At 37.8% G+C, this 23,088-nt stretch overlaps 1 non-coding gene across 1 annotated transcript; it reads right to left on the bottom strand.

Annotated features, from left to right (window-relative positions):
* Positions 1 to 1,729: 1,729 nt before the first annotated feature.
* On the bottom strand, positions 1,730 to 1,836 carry LOC128777953 (U6 spliceosomal RNA). Its single transcript, XR_008423243.1, has one exon. It is a non-coding gene; the product is annotated as a U6 spliceosomal RNA (small nuclear RNA).
* Between the last annotated feature and the right edge of the window lie 21,252 nt (positions 1,837 to 23,088).

Raw genomic sequence — 23,088 nt, 5'->3', positions numbered from 1 at the left:
GTGTGTAAAATATGACAAATATTTGTAATTCTTGAGAATTCCAATGATGTCAAGTATATGGAAACTCTCTGTCCATAATTTGGAAATAGACTTTATCGGAATATATTCTCTAGTATCTGTGACACGCATCCTTTTGCAGTTCTGTCACAACTCAATCTATTGTGATACTATATGTAATACTTAAAGTCTGGTTAGTGGCGTTAAGGGTGATTTCTCTCCATTCCCTAGGAGAATGTCATCTCCTCATCTCACAGACACACTTGTACCAAGGTAAGTGACTGAGGCTTTTTGAATGAGTCAGAGCTAATAATTATTCATGTCACCAGTTGCAGAAACCTTAAAGGTGTAAGCATCTCCAGAAGCAATATGGTTGCATAGGTGTTAGTAACTAAATGTCCATGAACCTTAGGGAATAAGTGTATAGGCTTCAGGGAGCCCAGAAACCCTCTGAAGTATTGGTTACTTGTGCATTTGTTCTTTTTTTTCTCTAGATAGGTTGAGGATTCTATCAAATTCTTAACCATGACACTAAAGGGAGGCAGCATAGGAAAATTGCATGGAGACTTCAGTGTAAAAACTTGTGTTTAATTCATTAATGCTAGACAATAGTGACCCCCAGGAAGCTGGGTGACACTGCTATTTACCTTTTAGACAAATTCCATTCTTTATTGTTTTTCATTATTTTGAAACTTACCAGCACCCAGACGTAGCATTCTACACATTCATTCATTCATTCTATATGTAAAAGGCTATGATTTATTGAAAAGCATACTTTTTAAAAATGTTTATTTATTTATTTTGAGAGAGAAAGAAAGCGTGAGTGGGGAAGGCAGAGAGAGAGGGAGAGAGAATCCCAAGAAGACTCTGAGCTGTCAGTGCAGAGCCCAACATGGGGGCTCCATCTCACAACTGTGAAATCATGACCTAAGCTGAAACCAAGAGTCAGACACTTAACCCACTGAGCCACGAAGGTGCTCCGCAAAGCATAATTATATAGAAAATTGCAAGGAAAGTCAAATAATATTCAAAACCAAAATTTAAAATTTAATGGCTTAAGCCTAAGGTTCCATTACTTTTTTAAGATCTCGGAAGTATTAGCAGTGGAAGAATGCTTTTCCTTTTTCTTTTCTTTTTTTCCTCTTTTTGTGATGTTCCCCCTTTTTGATTTATTCTTTTTTTTTTCTTGTTTCTAGTCTTTCTTCTGATATTCTTGTTTCCTTTGTTTTGAAGTGTCCTCTTTTATGGAACTAGATGAATAAGACCTTTTCCTTTTTTTTTTTTTTTTTTTTTTTTTTTTTAACTGACTCATCAATGTCCAGGACCTTAGACAAGGGAGGCATGGGGGGAAGAAAAAACACATCACCACCCCCTCCAAGCCATGCAAGCCAGTTTGGAAAGGATGTGTTGGCCTTAGAAAATGTTTCTGGCAGTGTTACTATCCCTGGTGTCAAGAAGTTCAATGGAAAATTGCCTATATGGGTGGGCTCAAGATGGTTTGACAGTTAAAGAAACCAATCTTCAGGCAGAGGGAAGCAGTGGAAGTTAATTTTGGATATTAATTGGTCTTACATTTGATAGGAAATAAAGTCTCAGTGGAACTTTCCTGGCTGTCTTTTTATCCTTCTAGGTAAGAGTACCATCTTACCTAGAGAAGGGCAAAAGCTTATTTTTTTATAGACTTTGGAACATTGGGACTTTTTTGAGGGATTTTTAAAAAATAAATATGAACAAAAACATGAAAGCCTTCACGAATGTGTGTGTCATCCTTGTGCAGAGGCCATGCTAATCTTCCCTGTATCATTCCAATTTTAGTATATGTGCCGCCGAAGTAAGCACTGAACATTGGGATTTTTAAGGCTAAAGTACTCAGATGTGGTCTGTGCCCTCCTCCCTCGGCCCTATCCTCCCACCATTTCTCCTTCTTCATGCCTACACAAAATGAGAGAGCTCCTGAAAAGAACTCTGAATTTATCCAATAAAATTATAGGACAGTTATCCTATAATAACTGCTCAAACAAAGTAGTTATCTAGTTCAAACTTCTATCACATGTGAATTTATTCCAAAACATCTTAAGACATGATTGTTTTAAGATTTGCTTAAATACTCCCAAATAGACTGAAATTTGTGCTCTACATGAGGGCTCTTGAGCCTGATGGATGGTTCCTAGGGTTGAAGAGTCAAACAGAAACTCCTCCGGACTATGTAGATGAATATAGATTGTCACACTTCTTGGAGTTGGCCAATGTCCTCCAGATGTCGGTGAAGCAGAGAGCTACCTCCTTGCCCATTTTCCTCAACTGAATACACACTAGTCTTCAAAGGGACTTTTAACTGCTCTTTCACTCTTTCTTTCATAAGTGTCTAGAACCAGACCAGAGAGTATTTGGAAGTAAGTTCTGGTATAACTAAGGGCTCCCTTGGTAAGTCTTCCTTCAGAAAGTGGCTCAGTTAAATGTTCCTTCCTTCCATAATGTGAGGTTCCTTGTTGACAATTCTTATTGTGTTCTAACCCTCCCCATACAACTCTCTTTAACTGTCTGCTACTCAGTGTCTCCACATTCTCCCTCCGGACACACAGAACTGATCCAAGACCTTGCTCAGTCCTATGTGCCTTTTTAATCCATTCCTGGGGTATCTTGGCTGGATGTCAGGAAGCTTCACCTGCTCTAACAAGTCCTGTCTTATACCTGAAGGGAGTCTTCTTATATGAGGGAATACGGGGTTGAGGTGATGGAAGTTTCTTTAACTCTTGTTCTACCTCTGCCCAATAACAGATCTGTGGTCTCATTTGCTCCTGAAGTTTTTGACACAAACATTATGATGACCATGAGAATTATTTTTTTTCTTTCAATAGTCTACCAAGTCTAGTTTATGTAAGAAATGTGTATTCCTCCATTTAACACATGTTTGTCACACTTTTTATGAAATAAAAAACCGGGCCTTTTTAATGTATAAAAGTACATGATTCTCATTTTTTTTAGGCATCCCTCCACCTTACATCTCAGTAAAGCCATACATTAACTGACAATGCTTCTACAATTCAGATAAATGGCACCATGTTCCCAAATTTCTTTATAATCCTCAAGATTTTCCCTTTTATCCAGAGAAAGGGGTTTTGGTGCTTTCTATAAAATTGAAAATTATGAGACACAGATTCCTTAGATATGATTACCAAGGATTATGTTAAAGACTTGATGTATGGGGGGTTTTCAATATCTCTGCCTTTGAAATATTGGTCTTCAGTTTCCACTTAACTTTTCTAAGGTGGATTTGTGGTTCAGAAATTGAAAATTAGGATCGTGTCTTGAAATACATTTAGAGCTTGAACGGGCTCTGTCATAGTGTTTAGTGTGATCCAGCCACTAGCCAGACCTGTCCTCATGGTGATTTCCTCAGGGTGGAATTTGATCAGCTCCACTAGATCTACACAGTACCTAGTAGTATATTTATATGAACTAGTGAGTGCTCCCAAGCCCCTTTTCAATTGATAAAAAACCTACCTTATTTTACGATCTCCAGAGGTGTTTATAATGATGGCGATTTACAAAGTTAGAGGAAAAGACAGAACTGATAGGAAGTAATCAGTCAAAAGCGCACGGAACACATGGGGAGTGGGGACAAAGGGTCCGACCATGTGGGCAGTGAGTAAAAGAAATACAGCGTTGGGTATGTGTGTTAAAAAATAGATGATCTAGGTCACTGTAAATAAAGCCTACAGAACCTTTGTGTAATTTGGTTTCATTTTTGGTGAATGTTTTAAAATGCACATTTATAAAAAAATATTTTTTGGGGCGCCTGGGTGGCGCAGTCGGTTAAGCGTCCGACTTCAGCCAGGTCACGATCTTGCGGTCCGTGAGTTCGAGCCCCGCATCAGGCTCTGGGCTGATGGCTCGGAGCCTGGAGCCTGTTTCCGATTCTGTGTCTCCCTCTCTCTCTGCCCCTCCCCCGTTCATGCTCTGTCTCTCTCTGTCCCAAAAATAAATAAAAAAAAAAAAAAAAAAAAAAAACGTTGAAAAAAAAAAAAAATATTTTTTGTAGGTAATTATGTATTTTTCCCAGTTTTCTCAACTTACCATTTACAATGAACATGTATGATTATTGTTTATGAATGAGTCACTGTGCTGAACTAAAAACATTTCTGATATTAAAACTTCATTCTTGTTTCCTAAGAAGTCTAATCAAAGTGATAGTAACATATTCTCACAAAGGATAGTCCATGAAATGGTGGAGTACATTATTCAGACACCACAATATAATAATCAGAAGACCATTACACTTCATAGAATACTATGCCCAGTGACAATGCCTGTGACAATGAGCTAATTGCAACCATGAGCACTGAGGGAGGAAGGTATATGAATCATTGGACAGACACTATTGTCATTAATAATAAGCACTGAGAATAAGGTATTAAGGTTTTTTATCATTACTGCTACTACTCTGACTGTAGATTTATTTTCAAATTTTGAATTGATGACCACATAAAACTAAGAACAACACCCACAGAAATAACAAAATGTGAGTTAATGTATTCCAGAAGCCAGTCCTTACTAACCTCTGTAACGCATAGATATTTACATTTAGTGGTGAACTGCTGAACTGATAGGGTAGTATTTTTCAAACAATGATCTGGAGCTGTAATGACTCCTGTACACTCCCTTTGGGGCTGCTTTGGGTCAGGAGTAGGAGGTGGATGGAGGGGTTGGGTGCCTTTTCCCTCTTATTTCCTACCTGAGCATCCTTTGAGGCATATTTTAAGAGTTTTGTTTCCAGGATATTTCTTTGGCTCCTGGACCCTCTGTTTTCTCAATTCCCAAATTACTTATTATTTGGACCCTGCCTTTTGGCACTTAGGCACATACAGCCTGACACTGATGGACTTCTCCATAAAGATTATAAGTTTATTGAGGTCAGAGGCTGTGCATTATGTTAGTTTTCATTTTCCAGGGCACATAGCATTGCATACGTGGCAGACGCTCAAAAAAAATTTGCTGAATTGTATGCAAATAATATTATCATAGCATTTTTGACCTTATGAGACATTGAGAAATCATTTAATTCAAGTCCCAGTTTGCAGATGAGGAAAATGAAGCCAACAGAAGTTAGGTTCTTGATCCAGATCATATGACTAATGTATAATTTAAAAATAATCCAAGCACTTTATTTGCTTAGGAAGTAGATGTCTCATTCATATTCTTACTCACCCTATTTGTTTTCCTAACAGGCTTTGCTTTTCACCAACAATGCAAAATTTCACCTCATCGTCACTACCACTGGGGTGAGAATTTGACATATTTGTAGTTCTCTTTAAAGCTCTGATTCTGTGATTAACACGCACAAACACATTTGCTAATGCTTGCAAACTTTCTTTTTTAACTTGGTAATTTTAGGCTTCATCGTCAAACCCCTATCTTCGGTTCCAAACAGAATTATTGCACACCTCTGGTCATAAAAATCTTTGTTTCTGCTCCAATGTTATCCCTTACCACCTGTGTTATTAGACCTGTATTGCGGTTTGCTGAATGAATGTTTATCTCCCCTACTATTCTGGGGTTGTTTGAGAGTGGGGGAACCACATAATAATCACCTAGACTTCTCCATATCGCTTAGCCCTGTCTTTGAGTGCAGTGAGAACTTCAAAAAGGCTTAAAAATGGTTTTGTCCCATCTAACATGATGAAATGATAATTACAAGAATTTATTCCTGAGAAATCAGACATTTTTGCATGCAAAAAACCAAATCCTATTGCTCATTATTTTAAAAGAATGATTATAATCTATTGCATGTCAACACAAACCAACCGACAAATTTCCTAAAATGTGGTTAAACCCCAGTAAAATATCTAGTTATAAGTAACTACTATGTTAAGAAGTTAAAAGTTTAACCATTTCATATTATAAAGTGATGTATAGGGACAGATGGTGGGTACACTTGTGCTGAACACAGACGTATTAAAGAAAAAATGTGGAAAAACGAACATTAAACATTTAACGAGGAATAAATGAAGCAAGGGTCATGAGGAAATGACACAATGAGGGAATGTGGAACACAAAAGGGCAATTTTAGGTAAATAGCAGACTCAGAGGAACTGATGAAGAGGCATCACATTTCTGAGGCTGCTCTAAAGGCTGAACAGGAGACTGTGATCAATCTTCAGGGAGTTGATGGAGGCTTTAGGATGCAAAAACACTTTAAAACAAGTAGACAGTTTTGCTTATTTAAAAAGAAGAAAAGGAGCACCTGGGTGGCTCAGTCAGTTCAGCATCTGACTCTTGATCTCAGCTCAGGTCTTGATCTCAGGGTTATGAGTGCAAGCCCTGCACTGGGCTCCACACTGGGTGTGAAGTCTACTTAAAAAAATAAAGAAAGAAAAGAAAAGAAAAAAAGTTTTTAACCAGGATTCTTTGTCATATCACTACTATATTCTAGCATGTTCATTATCTCATCTGCATGACTCCTTGTTCCATGGTCTTTTCTTAGGATCTACTCTTAGCAACATCATCACATAAATTCCATGTGGTACTGTGTTTTATTTTATTTTATTTTATTTTATTTTATTTTATTTTATTTTATTTTATTTTATTTTATATTGTATTAAGTTTATTTATTTATTTTGAGAGAGACAGAGACAGCATGAGTGGGGGAGTGGCAGAGAGAGAGGGAGAGGGAGAGAGAATTCCAAGCAGACTCCGTGCTGCCAACACAGAGTCTGACATGGGGCTCAAACTCATGAACTGTGAGATCATGACCTGAGCAGAAACCAAGAGTCAGGCATTTAACTGACTGAGCCACCCAGGCGCTCCATGATGCTGTATTTTAAATGTAATTTAAGACTTTTATCTGCACCTCATGTTGTTAATAATGTTGCACTGAGTTTTAATGACATAAGTATAAATTTTTTTCTTTACAAGTAATGAACAGGAAAACGTATTTAAAGATACATGTGTTTTTATGAAGTTGCATATTAAAAATCTAAGAAACGACTAATAGAGGGTATAGTCTGTGGAAATAACATATAAGGTCTCAGCTTGCTTTGCTCCTCTTCAAGGGGTATATCATTCTTCCAAGGGGATAAAATTCTCAAGTCATTAAAAATATTTACTGGGTACCTAGAATGTTTATGGCATTGTCAAAAGCATTGTGGAAGCTACATAGACAGATCAGATATGGATCCCGAGATAAGATCTGTTCAGAAGCAGCTGCACAACCTGGTGCGAAAGGATTATATCTAAATGCAAGATGCCGGAGTCCAGAAGAGTGGCATGCTGTGCAGTATCTGGGAATAGTAGTATCTGGAAAGAATTGGTGGCATCTTTCAGCGTAAAGATAGAAATTGAGTACGAGTATGAGCAAGCTGGCATTCTTATGTAAAAAGCAAATGTATTCTTTATAATGAGAGGCATTCCTATGGGAGTAAGGAGAGGGTGATTCTATTTGGGTGGTGGGTTTTCAGTAGTAGGAAATGGCTTTGCATTGAGGTGGTTCTTTGAGAACTATAGCATACTATGGATAGTACTTCAATCAGAGAATTCAATGTAGAGAAAATTCAAAGGCTTCATTGTTATGAAGCTTTCTGCCTTCAGTTCCTTGAAAGAGAGGAGACAGGAATTGGAGTAATAAACACATCATAATTAATACTGGTTGAGCAGTAATTTTGGGACTTAAATTCTTGCAAGAGACTCTGCCTTAAGGCAGCATGGACTGGGTAATTATCCGTTTTTAGGGGATAGGAACTAAGCGAAACTCTAGCCAGCACCTACTGTCTGAGGTGCAGATCTGTTGTTTGCTGTCTAGCATTCACTGCCCCCTCCTAAATTTCTTTTGGTCACCACCTCATTCTCAGCCATCAGGGGTGTGGTTTTGACCTCCCTGCCATCTCCAGCAATGGGTCTTGACTGTGTTGAATCTATCAATGTGGCTTTTTCCTTCAGTCAAGTGACTGGATCAAGGGTAGTCATGTAATACCAGTGGACAGAACTCAATGTGAGACGTTTACTGGGGAAGCCACTAAGGAGAAATTTCTACAAGAAAGAAAGAAGCTTCTCTTTCTCTCTTCTTTAGACAGTGTAAAGAAGTAAGGTACAGAACTGACACTGCGACTTTTATTGTCGCTTGTTGTGTTTATTCTGATTTGCTTTGCTTTTGGCCTTGGCTTCCACAGGAAGAAAACTTGGAGCTCTTGGAGGATGGAGTGGATGTCTCAGGGTGGGTCATGGGTGGGCTGGGGTAAGACAGACAATGGCAGAGTACAGAGATGGAGACACTAGGCTCTTGTTGACAGTGTCAGGCTCCTGGATCACCACTGGCCACCCTAAAGCTGGCCCCTCTAGGGATGGAGAATATTCCTGACACTGCCATATTATAAATCTCTTAGGTATTGTTTTGGCATGATTTGGCATGTATGGATACATGCACATGTGTATTGAATGTGGGGTGGGCACAGCAAGGGCCAACCAGCTTTGAAATAAGACTGTTGTAAAAATGAGCGTGGAACGATCCGGAACACAGTGAGGTAAAGTCATATTACAGCAAGAAAATGACTTGCCTTCAGTGTCAATATACCTAAAGTCATCTTAGAAAATCCAAGTGAAGCAACGAAAAGATCCTAAATTAATGACAGTTCAAAGCCACCTACATCAAGAGCAAGGTACAAAAATCAATACATCTCTATACCAGCAACAACTGGTAAGCAAATATAATGGAAAAAATAATCCCATTTACAAGAGCACCCCAAACCCATTAACTAATTATGAACCAATACAAAAAGAGATGTGTAGATCCTATATGAAGAAAATTACAAAAGCTTAAGAAAACTATAAAAGAACATTGGAGTACCTCTTAGCGAGATGGAAAGAGTCACTATTGTAAAGGTATAAATTCTTCTTAAATTAATATTATAACACTATTACAATTTAAATTTGAAGAGCTTTTTTATTTATTTTCATTTATTTTAGTATAATTTATTGTCAAATTGGCTTCTATACAACACCCACTGCTCATCTCAACAATTGCCCTCCTCAATGCCCATCACCTACTTTCCCCTCACCCCTACCCCCATCAACCCTCAGTTTGTTTTCAGTATCCAAGAGTCTCTTATGGTTTGCCTCCCTCCCTCTCTGTAACTTTGCTTTTTTAAACTTAGCAAATGATTCTAAAGTTTTCAGGAAAAATTTATCTGTAAGGATAGGTGTTTTAGGAATTGTTATTTTTGTCTTAAAAATAAGAAGAGGGTCTCTTCCTGACAGGCCCCACATTAATTGAATCTTTTTGTAGAGCAATAAGTGAAAGTGTCAGAACCTTGAGATAAATATCAGTTTGAAGCGTTTTCAACAAAATTGTTTGATTTTCACCCCAATATAATCTTAAGTTAAAATAAAGCATCACCTGAATTGATTTCGCAGCCCTCTGTTGATGATAACCTTTTCTAAGAAACCTATTAAATGTTCTACAGGGATTCATTCCTCCATAATACGTGGGACCGTGGTCATAGCCTCCCCTCCGGAGGGACCAGCCTCCCCCCAACCTTTAAAGGTCAAAAATGCATTTTGGTCAATGGATATTTATGAAGATAGGATAGATGGTAACTCTTAAAGCTGATGATAGGTGATGAAAGAAACACAGCGATGTACTGGACGTGAGCATGCATACTGGTGCAAATATTCTGGTGAGCAGAAAATATACTTTAAGCTAGTTAAAAATGTTCATCATATGTCACCCAGTAATTTCACTTCTAACAATGTTCCCCATGGAATAAGATAGACACCCAAAGATTCACAAGGGCTTATTTTCCTCATATTAAAGTAAAAAATGTGGAAAAACAAACATTAGACATATAATGAGGAATAAATGAAGCAAGGTCATGAGGAAATGACGTCCAGACCTTAAAAATTAAAACATACTTGAGGAGCCTGGGTGGCTTGTTGGTTGAGCATTAGACTTCTGCTCAGGTCATGATCTCAGGTTCATGAGTTCAAGCCCCATGTCAGGCTCTGCATTGACAGCTCAGAGTTTGGATCCTGCTTTGGATTCTGTGTCTCCCTCTTTCTCTCTCTCTGCCCCTTCCCTGCTTGTACTCTCTCTCTCACTCTCAAAAATAAGTAAATAAACTTAAAAAAATTTAAAGCATACTTTTCCTGCTCATCATTTATAATTTTTAAATTGAACTATAACATATAGGAAGTACACCAATCTTAAATCCAAAATTTAATAAATTTCATATGCATCTGTAACTACCATCCTGATTGAGAGTACATTTCTGGCACATCAGAGGTCTCCTCATATTACCTCCTATTCAATATCACTCCCCAATGGTAGCTGCCATTTTAATTTTTATCAACTTTGATTACAATTTGCCTGTTCTCTAACTTATGTAAAGGGAATTGCACATTACACAATCTTTTGTGCCTGCTTTTTATGATGCTGAATGTAATTATAGTTTATTCATTTTCATTGATGCATACTGTTTCATTTTATGAATATTTTAAAATTTGTTAATCCATCCTATTGAGGGATATTTGAGTTGTTTCCAGTGTGTAGTTATTGCGAATCGTTTTTTTCAAATCATATTTTTGAAGAGTAATGACATAAAAATGTTAAAGTGCTAATTTAAAAAACCTGGAGATACACATCTAATGAAATTTGGTATCAGTTTAAAAAATTCAGCTATACAGAGTAAGAGATTAGAAAGAAATACAGGAAATAATTGACTGTGGTTTATTCCAATGGTAGTACTATAGATAGGATTGTTCATGAAAATGACATTAAAATGAGATTCCATTTCAGTTTTAATAAAAGGACCCCAAAATGTAAGTACAGGTTGATTCAGGCTGTTGACAGCTTGCATTTTGGCTATTAAGATATTGAAGATGAAGTACCTTGGAATGTTGGAAATACACCAGAGAATTTGATGGGGGAGAGATGATCTCCACCTGCAGCAGAGGAGTGATTTTCTCCAAACTTCAGAATAGAAGATTAACAAAGCACACTTGAAAAGCTTCATGTGTGTCACAGTTGTCCAGTGTTGGACACAAGTTGAAGGAATCTAAAGATGAGAAGCTGTGGCCCAAGATGACAGAGTAGGGGTGGGATGGGGACAAAGTTGCACTGAGAATTGGGTTCATGAACACTAATGGTGGGGCAAGGATGCTTTGTGGGCTACCCTGGGGACATTGGTAGTGATTTATATCTTCTGCTAGAAGAGTGTCTAGAGAACCTAGCTGGAGGAGGAGATTGCTGCATTCTCAAGAGGTAGGAGAGGAAAGGTTAGTGGCCAGCTTAAGGAAAACCTCATTACCTGTATTATAAAAAGCACAGTCTAATGATCCTAGTGAGGTCTCCAAAGAATCCATGAGAGTACCGCTGAAGAAAAAGGTCAGCTTTCCTCACCCACCAAACCTGGAAGAAACTATCACCAATTCCATTGGGATCACAGGGCAGCCTTTTCCAGACTCTTCTCTCACCTTTTGCCTCTCTGATTTTAGAGGTGCCAGACTTCTTAGATAACCAATGGAGAGAGAGGATTTGAGGGCTGGAAGCAAAAGAGAGAAATCAACTGCCTTTTCCCATCACTACTATAAGCAGAGGAGGGTAGCTCTATATATTTACAAAGCTTAAGATTTTGATTATATTCAGAGGTACGTACTTAAATTACTGCAGTGAGGTGATTATTGTGACTCACCATGACAAGGGCCCAATTTTACTATTTAAGAATGATAATTGGGGCGCCTGGGTAGCTCCGTTGGTTAAGTGTCAGACAGTGGCTCAGGTCATGATCTCGTGTTTCACAGGTTCGAGCCCTGTATCAGACTTTGTGCTGACAGCTCAGAGCCTGGAGCCTGCTTCAGATTGTGTGTCTCTCCCTCTCTCTGCCCGTCCCCCACTTGCACTCTGCCTCTCTATCTCTCAAAAATAAATAAACATTAAAAAAATTTTAAAGAATGATAATAAATATCATAAAACCTTAAATTTCACCAGAGGAGTGAGGGGGAAGCAGCCACAGAGATTAGCCTAAATAGGCAGAAGGGAGAAGAATAAAGTTATATTCAGACAGCACTTTTTAGATTCTTATTGCCATTTATATGTGTTTTTCAAATTTTATGCAATAGCATTAGTTAATTTTTAAATAAAAATGAGTTAAAAATAGTTCTTACCAGAAGAGAATGAAATACACAGTATGGATACATAGAAACAAAGAGTCAGAGGATTAACCAAACAGTGGCAATGTCTTCTCCAACAGCACTTGTCACGTACTGTGGCTACCTAACTTTCAATGTTTGGGAAACTTCTCATATTATGATTGCCATCTTCCCAAGGTATAAACAGAGAATTCACTTTCCCAGCTTTTCTTGTAGTTAAGGGACAGTCATGGTACCTCGGCTTCTGCATGAAACCTTGCATTAGAAAAATGTAACTTGAGGAAGCAAATGGCTGAGCAGATTCCAATTTTTCTGGTGTGAAAGGCATTGGAGTTGTATTGTTTTCTCTGGAATCAGTGGCAGAGGTTCTTGTGCTCAGCATTAGCAATGTGGGCAGCAGTGTCTGTGCCCAGCAGGGGCAGGAGCAAGGATGTCATCCTTTCCCATGGTGTGATTGGTATTGCCCTTGGCTTGTAGTCCCTAAGCCTCTGGCCTTTTGAAGATTCAATAAACTAATTAATGCCCTTTAATAAATAGTTCTTCTGCTTACGCTAGCTTGAGTAGGCTCTTTTATTTTCAGCTAGAGAGGGGATGCCCTGGACAAAGTATCCTTCACTCTTCTCCCCATGGAAGTGTATGCGTTGATGCCATTGAAACATTTAACTGACTCCCACTCATGAGACAGCTTCACGATTATCATTTGTATCTACTGGGGGAAAATGCACTGAAAATGCTGATGTGTTCCAGGCATTAAAACAGTTATGCTTTTCATTTTTAATTCACAAGTTATAATTCTGGTTTGTGCACAAGTCTTTTGTGAGCTTGCTTTATTATGAATTAGTCCTATGAGATGGATTTATTCTCTGTGTGCTGACAAAATCAAATTGCTAAATTTAAAAGCTAGGATTACAGACTGGGTCTTGTTATATTTTTCTTTGAGTTAGTTGACCTCTTGTGAAGACACAACCAAGCCCATTTCTTGGTGACACTTTGATATTGCCATGAGATTTTCCTTTCAATATTTACCGTTATTCATACAAGTTCAAGAAGAATTAGTTGTGTGACCCTTTTTGGTCATGTTGAATATACCAATAAAATGTGCTTTTTAAAAAGATAGAGCAAGCAGTTCATCTTTAACAGTAGTTTTTCTACATTATGCTTTGAAGTTTCAATTTGATCCGAGTAGCTGCTCCCTCTTCACGAGCCCATCCCACCTAAATTTAAAATGAAAGAATAAGACTCTTATTGGAGTTAAGTTCAGGTTTACAGCTTTACATGTAAAGTGGGGAAGAGGAGCAATGAAAATAAAAAGTCAATTTGGATATGGAATCGATAATCCCTCTCAGATAATAGGACAGATCTTCATTCTGCAGAATTCTTTTTATAGAAATGACTCCCCTTTAATATTTAAACAATCTTATCAAATGTTACAGGACTCTTTGTACCTGAGCTACAATCTCTCCTTTGGTCAATATATCACAATTTCTTCCATATTCTTTCAAGTAATTGAATCAACATGAAATATTGACTTGGTAACCAAGTAAATAAGGAGCTTGTTGGGAAACGGTGATTCAGATTTGATGATTGTGATTTAGTCTCAAAAAGTTCTTCTGTGAGAAGCATAAATTGAAAGTGTTCAAGGATACTTCAGGGAATTAACAGTAGACTTGAAAATGGTTTTAGAGGGAGGAGAAAATGTCTAACCCAGATAAAATACAAAAAGTCATGTAAGAAGCATTAAAAGTGACTTTAGCTATCAGAAAGTAGATGGTTCATTTATGTAAAGTTGTCCTATACAAATCATTCAAATTGGGACACTTCAGTCAACTGGTCTTAATTTAAATTTGATGGAACAAAATTAGTTGATGGAATAATTTTGGAACATATGAATAGATAGCTATTTTTTGAAGATATTGGAGAAGAAGTGGAGTAACTGAAACTCTCTTACATTGCTGGTGAGAGTGAAGAACCTGGCAATCACTTTTGGAAAATGACTTGGCAGCATTGACTTTAACTTAACATATGCCTAACCTCTGACCCAGCAATTCTACTCCTCGATATATATCCAAGAGAATGAATGCGTGCACCCACAAAAATACATGTGCAGCAAGGTTCAGAGCAGTTTTATTAATAACAACCCAGCTGGAAATAATAACAAAAATATCTACCAATAAAAATGGGTAAATAATACATGGTGGAATATTCACATAATAGAATACTAAATAGAAGGAGAAAAAATCAAGAAGAAGAAACTTCAGATACACGTGATGGCATAGATTAATTTCATAAATATAATTAATATAAGAGTGAAAGAAGCCAGAAACAAAGGAGTATAAACTGTGTGATTATATTTTTATGAAGTTTAAGAACAAGCAAAACTTAGCTATAGATTTAGAAGTCAGAATAGTGACTACCTCTGAGTGAGGTATTGACTGGGAAGGGACACATGACAAAATCCGGTGTTCTGGGAATGTTCTCTAGCTTGATGGTGATTGCATATATATATATATATATATATATGTATATATATATATATACATATATATATATGTGTGTATATATATACACACACACACATATATATATATACATATATGTATGTGTATATATATATATACACACATATATACATATATATACATATATACATATATGTATACATATATATGTGTACGTGTGTGTGTGTGTGTGTATATATATATATATATATATATATATGTATGAAAAGTTCATTGAGCTGTACACTTGCAATTAGTGGGCTTTATTGTATATTATACCTCAATAAAGCAATTTTTCAAAACATAATAAAGTCACTATTCAGAGGAGAAAACCATACTTGATTGAAACTTTCTTTTTTTCCTCACTTCTCAACTACTTTCAGCTTAGTGAACAAACAATTGTATTATCAGACATGATTAATTAGAGCCAAAGGTTAATTGGTTCTCTAACTACAGCTCTGCCACTGGATTGTTGCTAGTCTTGGTTGGGAAAATCTTTTGTAACCACAGTGTTTTCCACCCCTTAAAACTAGTATAATCAAAAGCCTTTTATATTCTATCATCCACCTCCTCCTGAGTGGCATTTATCATAGTCAAAAGCAACAGTCACCCTTTTCCAAAAGAGACGTTTTTCTCATTAGTTTGACTACCTATCATCATGGCTTTATCAAAGCATCACTCAGGTGAAAATCAGTGACTTGTCCATTCAACCAACACAATACTGCTGTGCAGTGAACTGGCGTAACTTAAAACTTTTTCCAGTTGCAATAAAAAACAAGCTATGTATTTGATCTAAAAAAAATAAATCAAAATAAAAACCAAACAAATAAAAACAAAGGGGAAAAAGGATTCCAAACTAAACGAAACAGACAGTGGCATGTAGCACCTGGAAAACTAAAGGGCAAGAGTAAATGCTTAAAAAACTAGGAATGAAATAAAAGCCTGTAAAATAGGTGTTAATCTCTCTACCCCATCCTTTTTTCTCCACTTTGTTCCCAAAGTGCTGCCAACCAGGTTTATGACTTTCAGCTTTTCTTGATGATCCAAGGAGAAAAGACAAAAAGATGTCATTTGGGTAGCCACCTCCCTGCCCAAATCCTGATTCCCTCACAATCATGAAGCAGAGAAGGAGTTATTAAGCTTGCAGTGCCCCACGCAAATATGAATGAACGACCAAGTGTACTGGAGATATCAGGAAAGCTTTCAACATGAAACTAAAATGAAAAGAAAGAGAAAAAAAAAATAAGAAAAACACCAGGAAACTAATGCCACTTAAAAACATAAATGATGTTCTTCAGAGAAGATACGTTCATTAATTGGGAAGAGGACACTGTCAAAAAGTAATGGAAGGAAGAAAGGGCTCTTAGAAAAAAAATACTATGATATAAATTTCAAATAGAATATAAATTTCCATAGAAGAATGAAATGCAAAAGTTCATCAAGTCTCCCAGAAAGTGGGGGTAAAATATGAAGAGATGGAAAGTAGGAGAAAGAACAAGTTAGAGGAGCATTCAAGAAGGCATAATATCTGATTAGTAGAGATTTTATTTTATTTATTTTTTGAATTTTTATTTATTTATTTTGAGAGAGAGAGCATGTGCAAGTGGGAGAGGGGCAGAGTGAGAGGGAGAGAGAGAATCCCAAGCAGGCACCATGCTCTCCATGAAGAGCCTGATGCAGGACTTGATCTCACAAACCATGAGATCACGACCTGAGCCGAAACCAAGAGTTGGACATTCAACCAACTGAACCACCCGGGAGCCCCTGATTAGTAGAAAATTTAAAAATAAATCATAAGTAAAATGGTGGTGTTGGTTGACAGTGGTTGTCAAAGAAGCAGTACAGAATATGATTTCACATTGCACGTCCAGCACAATGAGTAGGAAAAGTCTTCCACCACAGGCAACTTTTGAACACAGATGAGGAGAGAGGAGGAATGTAGGTTTCACACAAAGGATTATAAATCAGATTGACACTGAACTTTTCAATAATATATTGGAAGCTAGAAGATAATGGAACGATGACATTAAGAACACCAAGGGAAAATTCTTTCTGACTTGGAATTCTATATCCAGATAACCTCGTATAAATGTATAAAAAGCTCATTTTCATATAGGCAAGGTCTCAAAAACTTTTACCTCTCACAAAGTCTTTCTGGTCAAGCTAATGAAATACGTAATACATAAGTCAACAAAGAAGAAGACATATCATCCATAAAACAGAGGTTTCAACCAAGGAGACAGGACACAGGCTAATGATGAACAGAAGTCCCTGTGTAGACAACGGAACATGAGAGAGAGAGAGAAAGACCATGTTGGCACACATTGGATCAGAAGGACCAAAGCTTTAGGAGTAATCTCAAAAAGGGGGAAAAAATGGATCTGTTAAATTCCCTGATATGAATGACTACTGAATTGTGATTTTCCCAGTTCTGTTGAAAATTTGGGGAAAAAATAGTGATAGGAAAGCAGAAATTAAGAGAAAAAAAGGGGGAAGAGGGGAGAGGCAGAAGGTATGATCATTAGTTTAATTAACTTCTAGAAAAATAAAATTATGTAAAAGAAAAGTGACATAGTATACTGTGTGGTTCAACATGGAAAACACATGGTAATAATATGTAACAGTGTAAACACTGAATATTGAGAAGATAGAGAAGGGATGGGCAGATTGCAATGAGTGCTGTGGCAGATTTATTTTTCCAAGATGTCCCTATCAGTGCTTCCCATCCATATGCTCTGATCTTGCCAATTTCCTATCTAGAAATGGAGTCTAATTTCCCTCTGGCCTTATGACCTAGTTGTTGCCAACAGAATGCAGTCAAAGGGAAGGTAGGTGATGCCAGGAACCAGCTCAGGAAAGGTCATGTAACTTACATCTGGTTTTCTTGGAATTCCTGCCTTTAGAGCCTTTGTCTGCTGCGTAGGAAGTCTGCTTACTCTGAGACTGCAATGCTAGAGAGACCATGTAGAGATATAGAGACCACGTAGAGGCCCACAAGTCTTAGTAGGAGCAGCCTCCCGTCATCTAAGCCATTGCAGCAAAAATTAGATATGTAAATGTAGAAGATTATGTCTTCTACAAGTCATCTTCAAGATGACTCCAGCCTCAGCTGCCATCTGACTGCAGCCACATGAAGGACGATGAGAGAGTTGGATGAGCCCACCTGAGCCTAGCAGAATCAAAGAGCTGTGAGAAGTGATTATAACTGATAGTGGTTTTAAAAAAGCTTTTATGTTTTGGAGTAGATTTTTATAAAGAAATAGGTGAGCCAAACAAGTGCTAAATCCTTATTTTTCATAGTTGGAAGTCAAAGAACAGAATATAAAGTAAAGAAGCCAAGAAACAGAAGTATAAACATATAGTTTAGAAACGTGATGGTAAATATAAGAAGAAACAACCCAAAGAGACAAAACTAGTTGCTTCTAGAGAATAAAAAATAAAGGGTGGGAGCAGGGACTGGGAACCACTGTTCTTAGTTGTAAGCCTTATGGTATTTCACTCTAAAGCTAAATGCACATATTGATTTCACAAAAATAAAAATTAAATTAAAAACCAACAAGAAAAATGAGGATATCTGCTCTGCCCGGCAATCACACTGTGAGATTTGCTGGAGACGTCAGCATGAAAGCACTTTGAAAACTCCTAACACTATTCATGTGCTTCATTTTACCCGGTATTCTTTTCTAATTTTCCATTCTGCCTTCCAGTTTATTATTCAACAAAAGTTTGAAAAGAAGGCAGTTTAATTTATGATGAAAATAGGAGTTTGCGAACCAGTTTTGTACTAAATGTACAAGCTCTTAATCAACTTAGGCCTTGGTTTCCTTACTTACTAATAGTAGGCATGGATATGACATTGAAGATGTCACTTCCAAAAATATTAGAAAACTTAGGCTCTCTTGAACTCTCTCCTAAAGCTCAGCATTACTAAGTTCTATGATGAGAGATTTTAAACAGTATAGGACAGGAGTTCTCACTTCTTGTTCTCAGGAGCCATTCAGAATTTTTACATCATTAAAGACCCCAAATAGCTTAGTTTGTGTGAGTGATGCCTTTTGATATGTATCTTATTAGAAATTAAAAACAAAAAAATTATAATAAATTTATTTGAAAATGGCAATAAACCTATTACATGTTAATGTAGTTTCTTATGAAAAAGCAGTTTCTCATATTTTCTCTTCTAAATAAAACAGAGAAGAGTGGCATTGGCTTACATGTTTGCAAATTACTTTAATGCCTAGCTTAATGGATGAGAGTTATATTATCGTATTTGCCTCTTCGTTCAGTCATTGCGGGATCGCTCATTAGGTAACCTCTGGAAAACTCCACTGTACCCTTGGCTACAGAATGGGAGTGAAAAGGGCAATTAATATTTTGAAATTATAAAAATGGTTTAACCTCACACATCCCATGGAAAGGCTTTGAGGACCTCTGGTGTAAGACGTTAAAAGGCACTGACTTTGAAGAACTTCAAAGATGTAACCGCTAAAAAGTCAATCAGTCTTTAGAAAGTACACGATAGATTAGATTTTTCTTGGTTTAAAAAACATGATTATGAACAGGGTGTATCGAGGGACTCAGAGAAGCGGCATAATGCAATGGTTAAAAGCGCTGCCTCTGGAATCAGACTGTGTGGGTTCAAATCCTAGCTCTGTTATTTGCTCAGCTGTGGCAACTTGGGGAAGTTACTGAGTCTCTTTGTGCCTCCAAAATTATTATCAGGGTTAAGTGAGTCAACATCTCTATACACTTAGAATATTGACAGAATCAGCACTAACATATGTTTGTGAAGTAATAGAAGCTCCTTCGAGGGGACGGGGGGAATGAAACTCAATTCATGTGAATGCTGATCATGAGGCAAAGGGTCTGTGTCTCTCCAGGCTTTAGCACTCATGAGTTACATGACTGGGCAACTATTCTACCACTTGAGCCCTGGCTTCTTTGAGCATGCTTCTCTGCAGGACTATTGTTAGCCTCAACTGAGAAGATATTTATGAAAATATTTGGAAAAAGTTCAATGTTGTGTTGCATTTGTAACGGGCTATTTGTATTCATATTCTCACCTGTGGGATGATCTGCCTTAAGTAACTATTATGATTTTTGATAACCTTAAGTACCTCTTGTCCTTCTGGATTTTGCCTTTGGGTATCAGTAACGCAACTACTGAAACGTTCCTTTCTCTGCCTCTTGGCATTTTGGTTTCTGTTTTCTGTAGTGTTCTTTTCCAAAGTAACCTCATTAGGCAGCTTTGGGATATATGATTTGGTTTTCACATCATGTAGCATTTGCTGAGTTTATCAATCCCCTGGGGCCTCCACAGGACAGTAGCGGGGAAAGAGACAAAAAGCTCTTAGAAATACCATTATTATTGTAATTATTCACTGTGGGCAGAGGTGGTTTTATTTTTGGTTCCAAGCATTGCTGAGAGGAGGGGAGAGGAAGGAGAGCCTAGCCAGTAAAGCTGTGTAGCGGAGGAGTACTTGGGCTCGGATATCAGGCAAATAGGAAGGATGAGAGGCCATGGAAAGTCTGGTCCCATTGCATGGAGCTTAGGTCTGCGGGAGATAAAGTAGGTCCAGCAACTCAATCTCCTAGAGCCAACATCAGGCTCTTAAGCAGAGCTAGTGATCCATCAGTCTACTAGAGCTGCAGCTAAGAGTTTGGATTCTTAGTTTCATTGACTGTGTGGTGAGGATGTGGAGAAAGGGGAACCCTTTTGCACTGTTGGTGGGAATGCAAGATGATGCAGCCACTCTGCAAAACAGTACATAAGTTCCTCAAAAAATTAAAAATGGAACTACCCTATGACCCAGAAATTGCACTACTAGGTATTTATCCAAAGGATACAAAAATGCTGATTTGAAGGGGCATATGCATCCCAATGTCTATATCAGCACTATCAACAACAGCCAAATTAGGAAAGAGCCCAAATGTCCATCAACTGATGAATGAGTAAAGATGTACACACACACACACACACACACACACACACACACACACACACTACTCAGTGATCAAAAAGAATGAAAAAACAATACGGTCAAAAACTTTTTACAGAAAAAGGTCCTCACATTCTCCTTTTACCCTGCCCCTATCATGGAACTAGAGTAGTTTTCAGAATTTGTTACTCTTCTCTTTTGCTTCTTAGCTTTCGCACATGCTAGGGGGCCTATGCCTGATGAACCTGCTTTCAGGCCTGGTAAACTTCTATTTTTCCATCAAGATTCAGGTCGGTTGCTAACTCCTCTGGGACTCCACTAAGAAAGGTTAGGCAGTTCGTTTCAGTCTATTTCCATCTAGGTCTAACTTACAGCATCTAGACTTACTTAAAGCTCCTAGGACATTTACTCCCACATCTTTGCTTGACACGTCTATTTCTACACTGGACATTGAGTTTTTTGTAGGTAAGAAGTCTTACCACATTATTCACCTTTCTGTATTCTTAGGACCTTTCACAGTTTATACTGGAATAGCAATAAATGTCTGTGGAATGAATGCATGAAGAGTGTGAAGATTGCTATCCATCTGGAGTTCTACCAAAGGGCAAAAATGCTGACCACCTGTGGGAACTTTCCTTCCTTGGATCCTGGGCATTATGCTCTTGGAGCTGATAGTGAGAACACTGGCAATGAGGGAACTGTGTAGGTGAGGGAAAAATTCAACTTCTTGTAGGACTTGTTGTATGTGGGTGAGGGCAGGAGCCAGTGGGGTAGGAGCATGGCTAGCCAGAGAACACTGCAATTCAAGGCTTCATCCATCTAGAGCTGTTTAGATGACATAAACGTGTCAATTTCAGCCTGAATTCAAGAGGTGAAGTGGTGCAGCAGACAGAACTTGGGCTTTGGGCATCGTGCAGAACTGGGTTCACATCTTGTTCCCGCCACTAAATGGAAGCTTGATTTAGAATGAGTAGTGGAATATACATATATGAAACATCCAATCTCTATTTTGCTATTTAGTTCTGTTTTAAAAACAGAACTACATATTCTTATGACACTGAGTAGTTTTAAAAATTAAAGATGATTGATTTTGTAGTGCTGGGTATTCAAATTTCAGCTCAGGCCATTACTCAAGTTGTAGGGTAGCCTCAGTTTTTTTCTCTTAAAATGGGCATAAAAATAGTACCTGGAGTGTTGTAAGCATCAAATGAGAGAATGTATGCAAAATGCTTTCCATAATACCTGACATAATTGTTTAATAAATGTAAGCCAATATTTTTATTAGATAATATATGAAGCATTCAGCATATAACAAGACCTCCCCGCATGTTAGCCTCCTTCTCTTTCAAGAAGATGGAATAGGACAATCACATTGACTTGTCCCTATCCTAGTAGTCATTTATTTTTATAAAGGTCAGATGAAGACATTGTATCAAAATATGAGCTCCTTCATTCCCTCTTTCCACCCCCCAACACTTCTCCCTCCCTCCCTTCCTTCCTTCCTTCCTTCCTTCCTTCCTTCCTTCCTTCCCTCCCTCCCTCCCTCCCTCCTGATTAGAGCATTTGAAACTGCATAGGTGTGGTTCTTGTCTTCTTGCAACATGTGTTATGCTTCACACAATGTAGGTATCATGTTTCTATAGTGGTAAATTTCCTGTGCAGCCCGGGGATAAAGAAGCAAAGGGTAATGGATATTTCCTCTATATTAAGTGATGATGCATTTCTTCCTAGAAAACACATGAAAGCACTGTGCTTAAAAGGGTCAACTTCAGAAACTCTTGTTTCTGCTAACCTGATGATAAATCACAAACTCACCTCCACACTGGTGTCTGGGAGGAAACACACTGGAGCTTACAAAATACATTTTAACTGAAAATAGAATTATAAGTATTTAATGTACACTGAAGCAGTATGAGGCAGCAATGGCAGGGCCCTGGAGGAGAAAGGAAAGGAGAGGCACAAATATTACCAGCTTGGCTGGAGTTTCCACCCCATTTCCTAAGGGCACTGAAATGTAGGCTCCTCAGCCTTGACCGGGAGAGCCTCCTGTGGTGTTTGGGGCTCAGGTGGATTCTCAACCTTATCTAAATCTAAATGAACTCTTTTTCCCTCAAGCCTGTGGGAAGCCAGAAAAGACCTCTTCTTACAGTAAGAGAGGGTGGCCTGGTTCAGGGGATTAGCCAGCATAGCACAGCAGCTTTACCTTCAGTGGTTTTGATACAGGCAAGAGAGTTAGGAGTATTTCAGGATGTCTGTCAGCTGCTCAGTGGCTTATGAGAATTAAGTGTGGGTAGCACTGTGTTCTTCTGGACAAAAAATTTCATAGGCCTCCAGAAAAACCTACTTCAGTTCTTGACTATGCTAAAGTTTCATATGTGATTACTCCTAATTCCTGAAAACGTGGACAAGGGAGATTTGCCCAAATGTAAACTATTATAGGTATAATGAGACCCATATTTAGAAACAATTTTTATTTTAGATAGGTATCCATTCAAACTGCTATATAGTAAAACTAC

This window comes from Panthera pardus, unplaced genomic scaffold, assembly GCF_024362965.1.
Source record: "Panthera pardus isolate Hobbes unplaced genomic scaffold, ASM2436296v1 HiC_scaffold_17, whole genome shotgun sequence".
Classification (NCBI taxonomy): Eukaryota; Metazoa; Chordata; class Mammalia; order Carnivora; family Felidae; genus Panthera; species Panthera pardus.
This window is presented reverse-complemented; position numbering and strand designations above follow the sequence as displayed.